Below are 21,919 nucleotides of genomic sequence, written 5' to 3'. Positions count from 1 at the left end.
CGTGACAAATAATGAAAACATTTTTGTACCCCTAGCCTCTAGCTAGGAATAGATGAGCTATATATTACAAGACTTTACATGAATAAATGTAATTATTGTTTTACCAAGGATTGCCTATGCAAAATAAAAGTGCTAATGGTAATCAAAATTTACTCACAATCATATATAACGCAGAGTCTTTAAAAAAAAAAATTAACACTCGTTTGTAGAAAGTTGAGAAACAAATTATACAAGAGGTTTTAGTTTAATGGTTTATATTATGGTAGTATGTGGGGTTAGCTTTTTTAGAAATTCTATAAATTCGTCGGTCATAGTTCTACAATATAATATCTATCTTTTTGGGATTAACCGTAGATATCTAAGCTGAAACCAACTAATTCTGCCAAAATATAATAATGATAAATAGTTATGTTTTGGATTTTTAAGTGAGACCTAAAGCATAATATCATAAGTCTGCATAAGCAGACGACAACTTAATTCATACCAAAATTTGAATCTTTCGTTGATAGATTTATGTTTTGTCCTAAATTCTTCTTTTGCAACCGTTTGATTATAACTCATACTTGTTTCAGTTTTGAATATACCTCTTTGTCCGTTGTGTACTGTACGTAGATAGATTTCTATGTCGAAATAAATACGATAAAACATTCATATATTTCTAGTTTAAATGAAGACGGACAATTTATATTTTACACAATTCCTTAGTATTAGTGGTTAAAGAAGACGCTGTAAATTAATCTCTTTACAATAGGTATCCTCAAGATGTATTTTTTTTATCAAACCGTAATGAATCTAATAATTATTTGTACGTAATTGACAAGCAACAAGAAAGAGAGTATACGTTGATTCATTCCCTTTCATTGCCGGAAAGCTTTGATCCCACAAATTTCGTGTCTCGACCAAAACGGATCAACATTTTCTACCCCCTTCGTGCTTTATGTATTTATGTGTATTTGTCTGATATTTTTCTATATTTAAAATTAATGATGAAGTCTGAGAGAAAATTACTAATATCTGGTCACATAAGCACACGTAGTTGTCTATTGTGTATACGCAAATAATTGCGTCTAAATCTTGCCTTAATTCGAAAATCAGCATCAAGTTTGATTTTAATTGCAATTTGACCCTTAAATCAAGGTAATGTTTGTGAATAGTAATCCGGGCTTTTTTTAATGCATAGCATAGGCCGCAGAAATAATTGCCCTACTTTCATATTTGTCTTACGTTTGATATTGACGTTTATTCTTTAAAATTGCGCTTTTAAAGTCAAATTTTCATAATTAGAAGGCTACTTGCTGCGGTTATTCTAAACAAATCACCGAAAAAATTGGAACTTTCAGAATTTTCGTTTGCCATCAACTTGGTAGGGGGGTAAATTAGCAAATGTGAGACTAAAAGGGTTAAATCAAAAACTACACTTATAGAAGCAAATCTAGCTACTGGACTGCTTAAATATATGAATACTTGACTGCTAAAAATATATTATATATATGCGTGGTTATATCCGTGGAAAACCACGCATATGCCTAGAATGTAGCTTTTTGATTTCATGTGTAATTTTTTATGTTTGCATGCATGTGAACTTCTTGCTCCATCTTCAGTGCCATTCTCGTATATAAAACCGTAAAAACAAAACTTAAAGAAAGTAAATAAACAAATAAAGGAATAGAAAAAAAGAAAAAGCACATGGCAAAGGGAGCTCCATGTTCACGAAAACAAACAAACTGTCTAAGGCCTCTCTCGTCCTTTCAGTTCACTCACTCTCAATCTATATTTAAGTAATATATATACTTACATTGATATAATACATGAGTATATACACATATGTATAGAATTTGAAAATAATAACATTTAAAGTATTTCAAAATTCCCTGACCTAAACCAAAACGAAAAAGTATTATTTCTGAAACATTATTCTTTGATTAATCTTATAGGGCATGCATATGCACTCCATATGAAATATTTCCATAAGTAAAAACATAAATAAACTGAGTCTGCATGCATGCATTTACAATTTAACATATTGTTTTATCCACCATCTATATTTTTTTTTTGGTATGACCACCATCTATAGTTGCTGAAAACAAGTTAAACAAACAAAGAATCCGGAAGTCTGGCTGATCTTTCCTTCGGAAGTGGATGTTTTTATTTATTACGTGTATATTTTTGAGTTCTTAGTGTTTTATCATATTTTTATGTGCTTAATGCCCGTGTGGATGTTTTTGCAAACATATTGTTTCGAGCACAAAACATTTTATTTTCTCATGTAAATTAGACTAAATTGGTAAGAATGGATAGTCGTAACAGTGTTACAAAAAAAATACTCATACACTACAAAAAGGTTAGTTTACATCATTTATTTTATATATTTGTATTAGTTATAAATGATCTAAATTTTTTTGTAGTAATTAACATTTAAATAAATGACTATGAAAGTGGTGATGCAAATAATTGACATCACTTTGTTTAATTGATATAATTTTATATAATAATATCAGTTTCGTTAAAGTGATGCAAATTAGATACAAATTAGAATAAATTATATCAATTTATTGACCTGATGCTAAATTAGTTAATATTAACATCAGTTATTTAAAGTAATGCTAAATTATTTATTTTTGTTTCACTTATAAATAAACGATTCAAAATAGTATCATTTAAGTTTGTCACGCAAATTAAATGATACAATTCATCTTTTTTTTTGTAGTGGTACGTAACAGTTTACTTATCTGCCAAAACTTAGTTTAAACTTATGTGTTGTCGACATATGTTTCTCTATGGTCACACATCGACAAATGAGTACAAGTATTTTTATAGACTTTTTAATACGTGTATAGGATATACATGTTCATTAGTATTATACAAGATGAGCGATGCGAGGAAGAAGATGAGACGGACAAGTATGTGGAATGGATCGAGGCTTGTTTGTATTCGGAAGACTGTGATATACGTGAGAGTTTGTGGGGGCACATTGAGATTCAGTGAACTGTCATCAACTGTATCATGACCCTGTCCCTAATTAATGATCTTCTTCTTCCTCTTCACATGACTAGACTAACCAAAACGCTGCTCGGCAAGATTTAATTATAACTTCGTCTTCTTCTGTACGTACTCGTCATTTTTATTAACTTCTCTTTGTATTATAATCATAAGTCAAAAGACTCAAAACCCTTGCTGGATCTATGAAATTTCGACGATTGGGATGGTTTGAAATTATTGTAAATATTAGTTTAGCATATTTGATTCTCATCTACGTAAAGGAAATATTTAACTTCTAGATGTTAAAACTAGAGAGAGGATAAAGTAACTGATAGTACTGGACTACTGGTACTCACTGCCAGCTAATAACGAGTGCACTTTGATTACCAGCTAATGAATCTATAGTTGAACCGGATTTCAACTTCTCTCTTAATCTAAGTAGTTTGGTCTTATTTTATTTTAAGATAATTCTTAATTTAGCATTTGGAGCATAACAAGAAAAAGGAAGGTTAAACATAAACAAAGATTGACCTGATTCGGTTCTCAAGGTGAATGTATGACAAAGAGAAGGGGCCAAGACCACGTGAATTCTCCAAGCATTATCATACGTGTCTCTTTTTAAAGCATCCACGTGTCCATGTTACCATCGCTAGGCGACCCAGGCATCTTTTCCGTATGCTCCAAAAATAAAAATATGAAAGAAAATAGTTGTTCCTAAAAACAAAATTTAACAATTATACTTACTGACAAAATGTGATTTGTTATTAATTTGGAAAAGCTTATGGACTACAGTTTATTTTAATAATGATAATACATGGTGTGTCATATAGAGAATAAGCTTAAATCAGGGGATGCTGTGCAGATGCAGATTTTGATGCAGAAAATGTTTTTTTTTTCATGTTCACATGGTTTATTTTAATTTTGGGGAACAGTTATTTTGACTTTCGCAAGAAAGCATATTATTGTCTAATTAAGGACAATTCCTCGATTCATTTTATAATCATACCAGGTCGATTTAATACCATTTTAGTTTAGAAGACCACAGTTATGTCTTTTTTCTTTATAGTGAATACCGTATATATTAAATATACCGAAAAGAATTTTCAAATGATTTAGGAATTTTCCTAGCAGCTATAAAATATATATATCAATGCGCCAATGTCCAATTATTTGACCTGATTGAGATTTGAGAATCTGTAGCTAAAAAATGTATAGTTGATTGAAAATCTATATTTTTCTCAAAACTGAATAATAATTTATTTTTATCGTACGTAGGGAGATTTTGTTTGCATTGCATGAAATCGGTGGACAGCCCATAGTTTATCAATATTCTCTCATCAAAACCGCTTTTCACTTTTCGTTGTTCACTCCTTTTTTATTATACACTTGGAAAGGACATTTTTCTTTCTTCGGGCCCGTTTGTGGACGCCTAAGTTATATACTTGAATTCTTTAATTATACAATTTAGGTTAAGCACGTTAACAAATAAAACATTTAGGGTAAAGGGATGACTAAGGGCATCTCTAACCCTACTCCATTTTTTACTTCAAACTTAATTATGAAGTAAAATCTTCTCTAACCTACTCCATATTCAACTCCAAAATGGAGTAATAGTTAGGGTTACTCCATTTATAGAATAATCTTACCCATTACTCTATTTTGGAGTTGAACTTTTTCTATTTATGAAATGGTCCTTCTAATTTTTAATTTTTTATTTCATACATAAAATAATATAATAGCATAAAAAAATATAATATTCTGCAAAAGATTATTTAATAGTTTACATAAAATATGCATAAACTCATAAAAGTCAAAACTAAGAATAAATAATATAATATAAATAAGTAATTTAATAATTAATTTGGTAAATTGTTTTTGAAACTACCAAAATCGGTGAAGTATTATTCATACGGAACCGATGAGTTTTTTTAATCTTGTAGGTCAAAATTTTGATTGATAACATTTGTACTTGTTGAACTTGATATATGCACAAACAATAGGACCCAATACATAATTCAAATAACAAAACAAAACTTTGTTTTTTCTTTATGTTCTTTTAATGCATATAAATATTTTTGAATTTGAAAAATTGCATATGATAAAAACTGCATGAATTGTAATTGAAAGATAATCTCTAGTTATATTTTTAATGATAAATACTTAATTAAATAAAATATATTATTATGGAAATTTTGTAAAAATAAAAAAGTTGTGTTAATTGTTAAATTTTTATAAGTTGAAGGTACTACTAATAATTATTAATTAAATGAAAAAAAAAATATTTTTTTGGAGTAAAAAATAGAGTAATATATTGGAGTAAAACCCAACTCTATTTTGGAGTTATACTATTTTGGAGTAAACTTTAGAGTAATACAAGAGGAATACACTTTGGAAAAACCGAGAAATGTTTATCTAACGATGTTAAGACCCATGCCTCTTAGATTTGGTTTACACTACATATGTGCAAATTGCTAGTCGAACTATTGGAGAAACTGAAGACCCCAGCTAGATTACCCGTACGATTAAAAATATAAAATAAATTATGAATCAAATTACATCATTTATCTTTCCCAACGACTATTCTAAAACATGAGTTCATGGGCTGTACTGTATCTCACCAGAAATGTAATGGAGAAACAACCAACATCTCAGTTTTCCTTCGAAGAGATGAGAATACTTCTCTCTCAAGCGAAGCGAGCATTATCAAAGACGGTTTTCAGCCGTTTTCAAATCCCATTGTTGGATACTTCAATAACGGTATCAACCTGATATTTTTATTCTTTCAAATCGTGGGTTTAAGATTTCAAGTGAAGTTTTTATACAAGTCTATTCTCTCTTTTACCACCTATCTTTCGTCTTATTTTAAGGTCATCTTTGGTTATAATCGTTTAAGCTCTTTACTTTAATATACGTATTTGGTATTCACGAAAAAAGAATCAAATTAAAAATTCAGCTGGAAATTAATTGTGTATGCTGAAAGCCACAAATTTATCTTTAAAATTGCTTTTAGTTCATTATTATTTTGCATCGACAATAATATTTTAAAACCAAAACTGCACAAACTCATCTCTATTTTATAGAAAATGGAAATTGCTATTTTTCTTCTATATAGGGAAGAAATAACAATCTATATTTTTATCTATATTTATTATAGAAAATTTTCATCTCTATTTTAGAAAATACACTGGAAATGACTAAATCACAAATTCAAAAATAATATCTGAATGTATCTAGTTTACTAGATGACTTCCCGCGATCACAGAATAAAAAGATAAACGACCTATTTCCACACCAAAAATATCATATAGTAATAATTTCACACAATTTTTCAATCTCGACCTAGTTCCACATATTAGAAGTACTAAAACTTATTTCTCCCCAGTCAGAAAGATCGAAACTCATATCCCTATAAATGAATGTTTGACTTGGTTTAAATGGTTTGAACGTAAACCAATACCAAGTTAGTATGTTTTGGACCGAATTTAAAACCCGAGCCAACATGAGATCCAAATACAAACCTGACCTAATTCTCAATCAGACTTTGGTAAATTTTTAAAATCAGATCGTATCGATTCAATTAGGTTAGCCATTGGTTAAGTTTCAAATTTTTGAATAGTAAACCGATCTAAATCAGATTGTGTGGATTTTAGTTCCTACTTAATATATTATGGAGATACGGGTTTTGATCTTTTGGATTGGGGAGAAATATGTTTTAATACTTTTAATATGTTGAATTAGGCCGAGGTTGAAAAATCGTATAGAACTGTGTTATTATATGATACTTCGGGTGTGGAAATAGGTCATTTATCTCAGATAAAATCATTTAAATACACTTGCGGTAAATAAGTTTTAGACAATTATCTCAAATAGCTATTTTTAAGATTTTGTCACAAAATAACTTTCAATAAGAAAAGTGATCAAAATAGCTCCTTTTTATTTTGAAAATTTTAATTTTTAATTTTTTAAAATTTGAAATCAATCCTCAAAATTCCACCCCATAACTCTAACCCCTAAGTATATATAGATTATTTAACCCTAGGGTATAAATGTATTTTTACTCTTTAATAAGATCTTCTTTTGGTCGTTTTTTTCATCGAGAAATATTTTGTGACAAAAGTTTAAAAAGATTATCCTAGAGAATTTCTCTTATAATTTTTACTTCTTTCATAATTGTGAGATGAAAAATTTCTTAGGATAACTTTTTTAGGTTTTTATCACAACAATAGTCCTCAATGAGAAAAATGACTAAAAGAAGTTTTATTAAAGAGTAAAAATACATTTATACCCAATGGTTAACTAATCTATACTTAGGATTTAGAGTTAAGGGATGAGGTTTTTAGGATAGGTTTTCAGATTTAAAAAAATAAAAAAATTAAAATTTTCAAAATAAAAGAGGTATTTTGGTCATTATCCTTATTGAAAACTATTTTTGTGACAAAAACTAAAAAATGACTATTTGAAAGAATTGCACAAATTATAAAAAGAAACTACCATATGAGTTTTTGTGTCTACCACTAAAGAGAAATTTAATGTTTACCACTAAAGAGACATTTTCAAAAATACATTCTTCATTAAGTGGCAAAAAACTATTATACTTTTGTCCTTTATATATACAATAAATAAATATTTAAATAAATAAAAAATAGATAAAAATAAAAAATAATTTTTTTATTTTATTTGAATTATACTATTTCGAAATTCTAACCCTAAACCCAAAAACTCAACTCTAAACCCTAAATCCTATATTTGTTTTTGAAATACGAACCCTAAACCCTATATTTGTTTTTGAAATACAAACCCCAAACCATCAATCTTAAACCCTATACTTTTTTTTGAAATACGAACCCTAAACCCTGAAACATCAACTCTAAACCCTAAATCCTGAAACATCAACTCTAAACCCTAAACATTCAACTTTAAACCCTAAAACATCAACTCTAAACCCTAAACATTCAACTTTAAACCCTAAAACATCAACTCTAAACCCTAAACCCTAAACTTCAATTCTAAATCCTAAACCATCAACACTAAACCTTAAAATATCAACACTAAACCCTAAACCCCAAAAAATTAACCCTAAAACATCAACTCTAAACCCAACACCCTAAAACCCTAGAGTTGATTTGATGTTTAGGGTTTAGATTTGAAGGTTTAGGTTTTTGGGGTTTAGGGTTTATGTTTAGGGTTTAGAGTTGATGTTTTAGGGTTTAGATTTAAAGGTTTAGGGTTCGAATTTCAGAAAAATATTGGGTTTAAGGTTTACGTTTAGGGTTTAGAGTTGATGTTTTAGGGTTTAGATTTGAATGTTTCAGGGTTTAAAGTTTAGAGTTGATGTTTCATGGTTTAAAGTTTAGAGTTGATGTTTCATGGTTTTGGGTTTAGAGTTGATGATTTAAGGTTTAGAGTTGATGTTTTAAGTTTAGATTTAGGATTTAGGGTTTATGTTTAGGTTTAGAGTTAATATTTTAGGTTTTAGATTTGAAGTTTTGGGTTTAGGTTTGGAGTTGATGTTTCGGGGCTTAGGGTTTAGAGTTGATGTTTCATGGTTTAGAGTTGATGTTTTAAATTTAGATTTGTTAACCATATGTTTTTTTGTCAAAGTTAATCCAAGGGTTATAAATGTCTTTTACCCTTCGTTAAAGATGAGGGTAAAAGTGGTTAGTGTAAACATGAAAGTGATACTTTGAAAATTGTATTTTTTAGCAATTTCCTTAGTATTTATTATTTATATATGACAGAATTTTCACTAATTAAAATCTCTTACATTACATATGACAAATAAGAATTGGTCCTAACTCATCAAAATCAGATTAAATATAATTCTAATTAAATTTTAAAAATTTATTTTTTATATTAATAAATTATTGATTCAGATAAAAACTAATAAAAACATGACAAATAAGTAAAAATTACTTAAAATTATGGAAAACATAACAAATCAGCAAAATCACATATTTAAATTAAGGAGAAATTTTAATTCAACCACAAGTTTGATACCACTTTTCAAATTTACCATTAATGAATGACTATTTTCTCCAATATCCTAAATTTGTGATAAAATAACATTAAGTTAATTTTTAAAATATTTATAGAACATTTATAATTACAACCCCAACCCGTTAATAATAAACCCTTAACAATAATCACTAAAGCATAACCCAAAATGTTATTATTTTTTTTTGATTGATGATATTTTTGAAAATTTGTACTTAACTTGTGGTATTTCTTATAATTTCTGTTAAATTAGTCAGAAAAAACTTATTAAATTAATAAATCAGCAAAATAACTGATTTAAATTAATGACTGAGATAAAAATTAATAAAAAAAATGAAAATAAGCAAAAGAAAAATTGCCAAAAATACCACATTCCTAATACCACTTTCATGTTTACCTTAACCACTTTTACATTCACTTTTAAGATGTAAAAAGACACTTATAACCCTAGCGTATAATAATCTAGACTTATGGTTTAGAGTTGAGAGTGAGATAGGGTTTTGAAAATTGGAGTTCGAGATTCTAATAAATATATAATAACTACTTTAATTTTAAAAAAAATTCTTTAAAAAAGTTTCAATTTTTTTCGAACTTCAAAAATAAAATTTGAAAAAAGCGAAAAAGAAAAATTCGAAAAAAATTCAAAAAGTATAAAAAGTTCGAATTGGAAAACGTATAATTCCAAAAATATATATTTATAAAATAATAATGTAATATATATATAAAACAATAGTATAAGCGTCTTTTGTCACTTAATGAAGAAAGTATTTGTGAAAATGTTTATTTAGTGAAGGTAAACATGAATAATGGTATCCACAATGTAGTAAACATGAAAATTCTCCTAAAAAAATATCTAAAATCATGGAAAACATGACAAACCAGCAAAACTACTTTTCAAATTTTTTTTTGTGTCATCAGCTTATACAGACTCTGTGAACCAAACTGGATGATCTGCATCTATGTGAACGACGAAAGACAGTTGCACCCTAATACTGCGTGCTAGACTATCCGCCTTTGAAGTTTGCGTCCTTGGTACATAGATGATCTATGATCGGAGGAAACTTTCTTTCAGGGTCTTGATATCTTCTAAATAATTTGCAAAAGCTGACCATTTTTCTGGTTTCGAAACCATCTTCACCAATTGAGAACAATCTGTTGCAATCGTAACCTGAAATTGCCGTAAACTCCTCATGCATTCCATTGTCCATAATAGCGCTTCCATCTCCGCATGAAGAGGAGAGAGGCTAGCCCGAACATTTCTCGCCCCTAACAGTTCATCAAATCCTTATAGAGTATTGAGGCAACCTTGTCCGGAAAAGATATCACCCTCTTTCCAGGAACTATCTGTTTAACACCATCTTCTTGGAATTGGCGGCAGAGTCGTAACCGCAACTTGTGGTATTATCCTCTGTTCGTTCAATATATGTGCCTCAGCCCAAAGTGTGAATTTTGTTTTCGCCCATTTAAGCGTATCCATAGGATCAATGTCCAGATTACTGAAAACTTTTGATGACATGTAAACTTTCTGATGCATAAATTGTAGTATAGTTTTCAATAAAAATAAATATAAACATAAGATAGTAAATTATTATTAATAACAAAAAACATAACCTATTTTAAATAAATAATAATTTTTTTATTTATTCTTAATATGTATAAAATAAATTTTAACAAAAATTAAGTTGAAATATATATTTTATAAAAACCATACTTACTGATTATAATATTTATCCGATATCAATAACAAAATAATTTATAAATTTCCATTCCAAATAAAATTTACAACTAATAAGATTATGTAAAATAATAATTATAAAATAATAATTTAAAGTTAATAATACAAAAATAAGAACAAGAAAGAGAACTAAAAATAGGAAATTTCCATGTTTACGACATTGTTGTTATCATTATTCATGTTTACCACCACTAAAAAGACATTTTCAAAAATATTTTATTCATTAAGAGGCAAAAGACTTCATATCATTGCTCTATATATATAAAATAAACAATTATTTAAATAAAAAAGTAAAATATTTTTAAAAATATTTTTGAATTATAATTTTCCAAATTCTTACTTTTTATTAAAAAAATTTAAAAGTTTGAATTTTGTTTTTTCAAGTTTTCTTTGTGAAATTCGAATGTCATTTTTGAAATTATTTTTAAAAATTTTTAGTATTAATTTATATATTTATTAGAATCTTAAACTCCATATTTCGAAAACTCTATCCCACCTTTCAACTCTAAATCTTCTGTCTAGATTTTTTTTTTTTGACGCTGGATTCAATCAATGGTGTAAAGAGTAGTAATACAACGTCCCCCCAAAAGCAACACACACCTCCAAACAGAGGATTGAGGAGAAAATAAAAGGAAAGAAGATAAGAATAAGAAAAACACCAGTAGGTGCTGTAAATAATAACCAAGACCACGATCAGTTAAAGGAGCAAGGGCCCACCGCAGCTAAGTTCCAACGATTTTACACACGAACCACCAAATTCAACTCCTCCTCTCGTAATAGGGAACTCAGCCATGTTGGACCACCTGTAGCTACGTAAGATTGGTAGCGATGATCTCTTGTCACACTTAGTGCAATAGAATTGGCGATCCTGTTTCTGCTAGCAACTACATGTTCCAAACTCACTCCATCAAATTCATTCAATAAGACACTAATGGTATCAATCAGATGTCGCCATTCCGGGTACTCATGGGGTTTGAGAAGCGCCTCTCGAACTTGAGTGAGTGAGGACTCAATGATTACCCATTTGATTGTTAAGTCAATAAGCGCGCGAATACTCCACAAAAGAGACTGGAGTTCTGCTTCTATATTCGAAGTGTGACCAAAGAATGCTCGTCTACTATGTGATAGAGGGATACCACCAGCGTCTCGCACGATCCATGCTGCACCGCCCATACGATTATGAGATCCCCAAGAAGCACTTACATTGCATTTCAGCCAGTTCCTCGGTGGTCTACACCAGCGCAAGGGAAGCACCGAAGAAGGTTCAGCTGGGTGATTAGGTGGAGCTTGTGTCGAATTCAAGCCTCGCGAAGTTTCTGCTTCTTCAAAGGCCTTATCAAAAACCAGAGAAGGGTCCATACGGTAATGTTCATAGCAGAAACTGTTCCTGGCATATTATTGTAAATGTTTTTTTTTTCTTTTTCAAAAGTGATGATAAAAGTGGTTAAGGTAAAAATGAAAAGTAGTATTATAAATGTGGTATTTTTGGAAATTTTCCATTAAAAATCTGTGTCTAACACAAAATCAGGTGAAATTGCATATTATTGTTAAATAGATTTCCAGAAATAAGAATAAGATATTGCTAAGGTGGTTTTGGAAATATAAATAATATTTTATTTACAAACAAAAAATTCCAAAACGTATAATATAAAGCTTTTCATACGTGGTGTGTTTCGAATTTATTATTTTCACTTGTACTTTAGACATAAACTTTAGTTATAATTGTACTTCAACTCTAAAACATGGGATTAGTCATGATGTTACATTAAGTTTTGATTTAACAATTTTACAAAGAGCGTAATTCAAAATTGTACCCTTGCCAAAATACATGATATCTCAAACTTAAAAAAAAAATTAATGCATGATTGGTGATAATTTTGAGTTATCTATGAGTTCAACCATTAACTCAAACTAAATCAATCAAAGAATAGCATATACATAAAGGTATATGTACGACAAACCCATTTTCATCCATTCCAAAACCTGCATTTTATACAATCACTAATATAAAATAACTAATAAGAAAAGTAAGCTGATAACCGTTTAAAATATTTTCATCGTTTTGTTACCAATGTCGTTAACATACATCCAGTAGATATATTGTAACTGGACTGGACTGCGTATGAGTAAGAAAGCAGTTAAATGGCAACGTCATATTCTCGATCCGTTCCACATATATGTGTACGTTAAAGTAAGAGCTCACGAATAGTCAGCATGTCACACTCATTATATTTTTATTCGTCGATATGCCTTTGCAATCATGCTATGTATTATGGCATTTTATTAACGGCATTTAATTGGTCCATATAACTTTTCACTATCATAACTTTAAATTTGAGCATAGACTCACATATACACACGTCTCGGGTCCCCCGGTTTTATCTCGTCGACTCTCCCCTATTACCTATACTGATGTCGTCATGATATTTATACTCACATATTTCTTTGTGCGAACTAAATTTATACATTTTGCACTTTACGTGAAAAGAAGGGCAAAAGATCATTCCCGTTTATTCTGAATTTACGAGTCGCAACTTAAAATAATACTCCACAAAGCAGTATATCAAACCGGCGGCGGGTTGTTTATCTTAAACAAAGAAATATGTCCTAGGCACTCCAATGGAACACCAAATTTGGTATAATCTCATTTTCAAAGAGACACTAAAAATTATACAATTCCATTAAATTTAGTGTAGAGTAAATAGTATTACACATAATTTAGTGTATGTGTAACACTATTCATCACACCAAATATTTAATATTCATATTCTATTGTGTTTATTTAATAATATAGGTCATTATCATTATTAATTAGTAATAAACATAATTAGAATATATAATTTGTTTAAAAAAAATATTTTTAAAAATTAAAATAGATTTATTTTATTTTAAAGTAAAAAAATCACTAAATTATACTTTATAAAATATAGAAGTTAATAATTATATGATTAAAATGCATATTAAATTTGAAATAAACACTCAAAACATAAAATAAATATATTAGTTTGTTATGTGTTGTTCATAATTAATAGTTAGTAATTTTAATATAATATTTTATATAAAATAAATACATAAAAAGTATAATATTGTTAAATCCAAAAATATAAATGTAAATAAATTTTATAAACATAAAATTACAAAAATTTAACAAACATAATAAAGTATGGTAAAATAATTATTTATCAATTACAAATAACAAAAAAATAAAAATTATTAAAACTGAAAACATCAAATAATATATAATATTACTTTTGGTCTGATATTTGGTGTCATGGTTGGAGATGACAAAAAAAATTATGACACTTAAACCTAAATTTGGTGTCATGGTTAGAGATGTCCTTATAGATACGGATCTATGTGGACAAATGGAGTGTCAGGTGACACATGTTAGAATTATATAAAGAAGTTTTTACCATGTAACACTTAAGATTCTATAAAACATTTGGTTACTTACCCCATCTATTAACCCCCCCATAATTCAAGCTCGACACTAAGGTAGTGCACTTTTTCATTGTTTTTCTAAATTATTGTTATATTGGGTCAAATACCCACATTCTCTGACCCGCTTAAAGATGATTCTGAGTCTGCCATTGTGCCCTTAGCATATAATTTTTAGCTAATTTAATTAGATGCTCCATAAAAATCTTAAATGGTTCAGTGATCAGGTATATATATGAAAAAATTACAAAGGTATATCATGAATGAAAATATTTTGTTGGTTTCGACCTACTGATTGATCATACGATTGTTGTTTTTATATCAAAAGTTGTTAGTTGCAGCTCCACACAACAAGCGCGTGTTTGTCATAATTAGAAGCCTACATTTTTGTATCCTTCTTAGGAACTATGAAAAATATATTTGATCAGCGAAAATCAATATTCAAGGAAATCTTGGATATCAAACATATATATATAAATATAAATGTAGATAGTGCCTAATAACTTAACTGGGAATGAATATGATTTTAAGTGGTATAACATAAAATAAATATGCTATTAGTATTACTAATAAAATAGCATGATATGTATAAACATTAAAACTAACGATTTACATTTTATAGTTTTGAGGATAACAAATCATTTTAGTCATTAAAGAAAAAAAAATACTTCGACTTGTTTAAAACATATTAAAAAGTTGTTTCTTAAAGCTGAGATACTAGTTGTTTAACTATTCGAAAACCAATCTATACTATTATTTGAGAAGTGAATTTGCTGATTTGTCATCGTATCCATAATTTTAGGCAATTTTACTTATTTATCATGTTTTTATTAGGGTTTAGCTAAAACATTATTAGTTAGGGTTTAGCTAAATCATTAATTTATTATTAGTTTTTAGTTGAGTTACTAATTTATTACTTTAAAAAATACCCTTATTGAATCTTATATATAATTTAAACGAATTTTATTTTTATTTTATTAATTTATATGTTATATTAAATATTTAGTTAATTTTTATTTTTTTGTCATATTTTTATTAGGTTTTATACTTTTGGTTGGGTTATTAATTTATTATTAGTTTCTAACTTATTCACTAATTTATTTACTTAAACAATACCCCTAATGAGTTTTATATATAATTGAAAACGACTTTTATTTAATAATATTAAATTTATATGTTATATTAAATAATTTATTATAAAATAATATAATTATCAAAAAACATATTAAAAATAAGATAAGTTTTATATATGTTTTTATTAGGGTTTAGGTAAATCATTAATTTATTATTAGTTTTTAATTGAGTTACTAATTTATTACTTAAAAAATACCCTTATTAAATCTTATATATAATTTAAACGAATATTATTTTAATTATATTAATTTATATGTTATATTAAATATTTAGTTAATTTTTCTTTTTTTTGTCATATTATTATTAGGTTTTATACTTTTGGTTGGGTTATTGATTTATCATTAATTTCTAACTTATTCACTAATTTATTAACTTAAACAATACCCTTAATGAGTTTTATATATAATTGAAAACGATTTTTATTTAATAATATTAAATTTATATGTTATATTAAATATTTTATTATAAAATAATATTAGATGAAGTTCAGGAGGGTTATTAATTTAATAAAAAAATATTGGTAACCCTCCTATAAAAAATTATTTAAGGGTATTGTTTTATAAACCTCTTGGATAATACTTGAAACCGGTAACAATTTAAATAACGTTTTTGTTTCATAATGTAAAGAAACACATACATAAGAAGAACTTTTTAAATCCACGGTTATAATAAACCCAAAGCTCCAGTTAAAAGAAATAAACCCAAAGCTATCCGCTAATTACATTGTAGAATCGAGTTTTCGAGAAATCAATCAGTCAAAAGTTTTTGAATCTTTATTTTTATTTGAGGAGACATCAAAAATCAAATTCGACACGATACCTACTGTACATTTACTTGGGAGCAATGGAACGACTTAACAAAAACAATGGAACGAACATAAAAAATAAAAAAAGAGTGGGCCAATTCAATTATTACAACATAGAAGGAGAGCTTTATGAGAACACGAGCCAGATTCAGTTAATCATGTCTATTTTTGGATATATTGTTAATTTAATTTTGTTTTTCACTATAGGCTTTGTACGAATCATCCATCAAAGAGTCACATCTCATCTTACATTCACATGTCCAAAACTATTTATTTCACGCTACAAATCAAGTTAACAATTAATTCGTATCTTCTAAATTCTTCCACATCTCTAATGACAGCTTGCCACAGTAGTTTTTTATTGCCTAAGTCAATGCATAATAGTATAAACTGGAACCACTAATGTTATTTGTTTGCTCGTGTATGCTTAGTAGTTATTACTATTAGATATTTTAAAATAAACATACTCTATAATCTCTACCCTGAAGTAGTCGAGTAGGAGAGATTGGAGCAGTTTGTACACCAAATGGGAGAGAGGGCAATTATTCGGGCCTCCACTCAAGTGGGCAAAGGGAGCACTTGTTTGGGCCTCTAATAGTAAGAAACTATATTTAATCGGCTATTACATTAAAACCCATTGGTTGGTAGCCCGTTTATAATGATTTCCGATATATACGGCTAGGAAGCGTCAGTAGCCCAGTTATCATGTAAATGAAAGAATCCGCAAATCAACCGGTTTTGGTTCATGATCCTAATTGGTCGGTTAGTTCAGTTGATCTACTCCTAATAATTGGTTCAAAGAGCAAACATATAACTGTTAAGATAATTCAATTTATTAGCGGCTAAACTGCAATTTACTTTTTGTTTTGTCTGAATCGTTCGAAATATACTATTAAGTCGTTTGGAAATTTCGATTTACATGGAAATTTCGGTAAAATTTGAAGAATATTTCCTTAGAGCATCTCCAATAGTTGACTTCATTTTTATCTTCAAAAGTTTACTTTCTTCAAAATGAAAAAAAATGAAACAACATTCACTCTAATGGTTTACTTCATTTCTTTCTAATAAAAAGAATATTCCAATTATATTTCATCTCCACTTTATCATTAATTATTAATAGACACCTTATACTTTTTTATTTACTTATTTTACCTAACTATTTTTTTTAACAATAATCCAATATAATTATTATTTCATATAAATTTAATATTCTCATATAATGAATTTATTACATAACATGAATAAACAAACATAAAACATCATAATTTGTATAAAAACACCACATATTTTTTTTTCTACAATTGATTAACAAAAGTGTTTAGAATAATAAATGAGCTTATTTATCTTTGATTCTTTTAAATCGAGTTAAAAAGTTCTTAAAAACAAATATTCATATGCTTTTTGATATAAACATCTGATTAGATAAAAATAATAGTCAAAATTTTGAAATTAATTGGATTATATTAAAGCATATAGTTTATTTTGGCAAAAGATAAGAATAAATAAAAGTTAAGAACCAATTTACAATGAAAAAATTCATCTCAACAAAAATGAAGATATGTACAGTAGATCTTCAAATTTGAATCAACATTGTTTATTACTTCATTTCGAAGCAAAAAATGAAATAGGGTTGAGGCAAAACTTACTTCAAAATGAAGCAAAAAGTAAAAAAAAAAGTGGGGATTAGAGATGGTCTTAAGATATACTACAATAACTGTTTCTAGAGAAATTGCATTCACTAGCCTTCAAAAAAATTATAATTAAGAATCTAACTAAAAAATAAAAGGTCTCTAACATTTTTACAATATATATTATATTGCTTTTATTATTTATCTATCATTTTTTGCTTTATTTTCTTATGGAAATAACTTTTTCTCTTCTAATTAATACTATTTCTTCTATATCCACATATATCACATCATTTTTACCATGACCATTATCATAGTGCTTTTATCTATCTATCATTACAGTTTCTTCCAAAACCACAATCACCAGTTACTTTGTAGTCATCATCACCGTTCCAGTTAACGCTACCATTGATGTAACCACCACCACCACAAATTTTTCTTTGTAACCAAATCCGTAATCCTCATTTTCATATTTTTGGCATCACATTTTTCAAAACAACCATCATCTCTTTGATATCAGTCACTACCTCTTCCGCCTTAACCACCACCACTCATTTGTACTGTAAGTTTCCGGTTGTACTATGCTATTTGAATAATATGTATAATATTTTGCTTGTTACTATTCTATTTTAATTATGCGTCATATTATGTACTATGTGCATATTTTAATATTTGGGCTAGAGTTTATATTTTTTTTTAGGGTTTAGTAAATAGTGTTTTGAGTTTAGTTTATGAAATGTTTGAGTTGACGTTGGGTAAATATTACATTTTTCCCTACAATCATAGACATTTCAAAATTTGAACAATATGTATTATGCTAATGTGTTTGTTACTATTGTATTTTGACACTAGTTCATATTATGTTAATGTGCATATTTTGATATTTTAGTTAGGGTTTATATTTTTTTAGGTTTTAGTGATTAATGTTTTGGGTTTAGTTTATGGAAGATTAGAGTTAACATTGGGGTAAGCATTAACTCTTTCACTGCAATCATAAACATTTCAAAATTTGAAAAATATGTAATATGCTATTTTGTTGGTTTTTGATAATTGTTCATATTATGTACTATGTGCATATTTTGATAGTTGAGTTATGGTTTATTTTTATTTTTAGGGTTTAGTGATTAGTGTTTTGGGTTTAGTTTATAGAAATTTTGGGTTGACGTTGGGATAAACATTACCTCTTTCTTTGCAATCATAGACATTTCAAAATTTAAACAATATGTACTAGACTATTTAATATGTTCCATTCTATTTATATAGTCTCTTTCTTCAATCTACATTAATTATGTCGGTGATCACCACGAGCTCCGCCACAAACGTAGTAATCTTTGTTATAAAAGATCACCATTTTTATGTACATGCAACCGCTTCATTATCCATAACCATGACTACATAGTTTCCACCACCGTTGTTGTAATCACCACCACCACATCTTCCGTCATTGTCGTTGTGGTAACCACCGCGGTACATACTCCATTGTTGAGGATCTTTGATTTTCTAACCGGCTACATTCTTGATTTTTTTGGTTCATATGTTTTTTTACCATCAACATTATCATTTATTTTTTTCACAAAAAAATTGTTATAAAAAATGATAAAACCGGATGAGACTTGGGAAAAAATATTATTGACTTAATAATGTTAAAATCATAGCTATGATTTTCATTTTGCGTCTAAAATTAGTTATTTGAAAAATTAACCTTTGTTTTTATGAGGAAAGAAATAATAGTTCTTTTTTTCAATAAAAACAATATTACCACATAGTCATATGGTAGTGTGAGCGCACGCACTTTATAATAAGCGCGTGGTTGTTAATAAAAAATATCTCGTGCGTGCATGGTTAGCTGTCGTGGATCCCATAATTTTCTGAAAATTGTTCTCACTTCAGTTGTTGGGCTTATACGCTATCCTTAATTAACATCCACATTTATTTAATACAGATATGAGATATGAACTATTTTCTCTTTATACCATTTTTTTTTCTCGTGGAAAAACTTTTTGCAAGTTTGTACGTAATTTTTTTTTGAAACAGATAATGTTTAAAAACTGATAAATAATCAAAATGGTTAGTTCAAAATCAAACGATGTGTAAAAAAAAAGGAAACTTATAGTAAATTAAAATGAATATGAATATTAAACAATGGTCATGACAGTAAAGAAAAAGTAGGTTGGAAGAATTTTGCCCGCGGCACAATCAAAAGATTCAAAACTCAAAAAGGTTGTATAAATAACTAATGCTCAAAATGGGCTTCCCATGGGGAAATGCTTTTCGTTTTGTTTTTTTTTTTTTTTTTTTTTTTTGTCTTTTTTTAAACACAAATGCTTTTCGTTTTATAAAATAAATTTTTCAGTCCAGATTTTTTTCCATTGGTTTTGAAAGTATATAGGCAAAAACTGCACTCATTCTCTCAATAATTGTGTATTATTTACTCTTGCTTGACCTCTCTCTTTTTTCTCTATCTTCTCTTTTGTTATCTCTCGTTGCTGTTCATGTTTTCCTCTGTTTCTGAGAAGAATGAATCCTTGTTCACTTCCAGTTTCTTGGCTAGTTTGAATTAGTTTTTTTTTTCTTTTCTTGTGGAGGATTATGATTTATGATCAAAAGGCAATATTTAAAGTCTTGTGCAAGGGCGAAGCTAGACAATTTATCTAGTGCACAACCTTATTTTTCCATCTGAACCAACAAATTTTCTATGTTTTTGTGAAGTTGGTATTCGACTTATGAGCCCAATGGGCTTATGATAAGTGAAACTCGGGAAGACAGAAGCTGGGCCGCGGAGTAGATTCACTGAGGCCCAAAAGTCTAGCTCTTGTATAAGAGTGAGACGAGAAACATAGGATAATTATCTCTCTAACAAACTCTTTCTTCTTCAGCTAGTGATAGAGTGCCATTGTAGCTCGTAGAGAGAGAAAGCTTCTGTAAACACTGATCTAGTGGATTACCAGGTTCCGATCCTGAAGCAGATGTACCCGGTGTGAAGGGAAACTCTAAAACGTTGCTTGTGTCGTCTCTTTTCTTGCTTTCGTTTACGTTTGCTTTGCTTGATCGTGATTCGGAGTCGCGACCTACACACGAGAGATAGAGAGTTAAACACACGAGAGTATTGAGAGAGATTGAGAGAGAACAACCAAGATCGAGCTAGATTCTTTCACAAGTGGTATCAGAGCACGGTTCAAGTGCGATCAGAGGAAGGATCAAGAAACTCGAAGAAATCAGAAGGATCGGGAAGAGGCGAAAGAGATTCGTCAAAAGTACTACGAAAGATCTCAACCAAAATCTCAGGGAGTGTTTCTTTCTCATTAGAATAGAAACGAGGCATCTGATATTGATTTGATCTCGCTTAAGGTTCTGGATATTGTTACTGTGGTATTGTATCTCGTTATCTGCAGGAAACATGAGAAGAAGCAATCACCACGAGGATGGATCCAACGCCGGGAAAGTTCGAGGTCATTAAGTTCGATGGAAAGGGAGATTTTGGATTGTGGAAATTCAAGATGTTAGCGCAACTAGAGATCCAAGGACTACTCTCAGTCCTGGAGGAAGGAGCTACCACATCAGATTCAACCAAGACCGTTGAAGTTGCAGATGTGAAGATTGACTTAAAGAAATCAGAGAAGGATCTGAGAGTAAGGAGTCTCTTCAGCACGTGCCTATCAGACGTGATTCTGAGGAAGATTATGCACGAGACGACTGCACTAGGGATGTGGAAGGCACTGGAACGTGACTATCAAACAAAGTCACTACCTAACCGGATCTACCTAAAGAAGAAGTTTTCATGCTTTAAGATGGAAGAAGATAAGTCAATTGAGGAAAACGTCGACACCTTCTTGAAGTTGATAGCAGATCTTGCCAGCATAAAGATCTACATCACAGATGAAGATCAGACAATACAACTACTTTCAGGACTGCCATCAGCTTATGAGCCATTGGTTCACACACTCCAATATGGGACGGGAAAAGACACGCTCACAGTAAATGAAGTGATGACTGCGGCTTACTCAAAGGAGGTGGAGCTGAAGCAGAAGGGACTGCTGACTCGAGGGAAACAAAGCGAAGGGCTTTATGTGGATTCAAGAGGAAGGCAATCCACACGAGGAGAGACAGCTAAGGGAAAGCCTTAGAACAAAGGCAAGGGTAGATACAGATCAAAGTCTAGAGGGAGGTCCAGCACAAAATCAGAGAAAGCTTGTTGGATATGTGGGA

At 29.2% G+C, this 21,919-nt stretch overlaps 1 long non-coding RNA gene across 1 annotated transcript; it reads left to right on the top strand.

Annotated features, from left to right (window-relative positions):
• The first annotated feature begins 295 nt into the window (after positions 1-295).
• LOC117125955 lies at positions 296-17,622 on the top strand. The gene is made up of 2 exons (XR_004448416.1): positions 296-8,205; positions 8,476-17,622. It is a non-coding gene; the product is annotated as an uncharacterized LOC117125955 (long non-coding RNA).
• Positions 17,623-21,919: the final 4,297 nt, after the last annotated feature.

Source organism: Brassica rapa, chromosome A06 (genome assembly GCF_000309985.2).
Source record: "Brassica rapa cultivar Chiifu-401-42 chromosome A06, CAAS_Brap_v3.01, whole genome shotgun sequence".
In the NCBI taxonomy this organism is placed as follows: Eukaryota; Viridiplantae; Streptophyta; class Magnoliopsida; order Brassicales; family Brassicaceae; genus Brassica; species Brassica rapa.
This window is presented reverse-complemented; position numbering and strand designations above follow the sequence as displayed.